Below are 520 nucleotides of genomic sequence, written 5' to 3' on the forward strand. Positions count from 1 at the left end.
GTATATCATAAAACGAGACTAGTTGACTATTTTGAAACTTTGCGCGGATTATGACAAGTTTAATATGTTAATCATGTAGTAGCGTTTGCAGCCAAGGGTTAAATGATATTAAACCTAATGATAAACCTCCACAAAGGTGGCAGGCTATTCAAGTTTGAGAGATGGAGCTTCGCAGGAAACCCAGTTGAGGTGGTGAGTGAATATTTATATAAATATTATATAATATCAAATATATAAATATTTGAGTTTAGTAATAACTACGAAATCGGCCAATGGGGTGCCATTTTCTAAGTAATCGATTTTTGTTCGATGGTGAATGGAATCATTTTCCTGTGAAGTAAGTGCAGTCAGTGCGAATAGTTTCAGTAATGTTTATTTTAAAAGTTTTTTCTCCGTGATAGTAATTGGGTCTTTAATAACACTTTTGGCCAACAACACAAATCTGGAGAATGCAGCAAACCTAGGCAAACACCTGCCGTGTGTGCACTATGCCATAAAGAAGGGCATCCGGCCAACTACA

The sequence above is a fragment of the Halyomorpha halys genome, unplaced genomic scaffold (assembly GCF_000696795.3).
Source record: "Halyomorpha halys isolate HHAL.00 unplaced genomic scaffold, Hhal_1.1 Scaffold468.1, whole genome shotgun sequence".
NCBI lineage: Eukaryota > Metazoa > Arthropoda > Insecta > Hemiptera > Pentatomidae > Halyomorpha > Halyomorpha halys.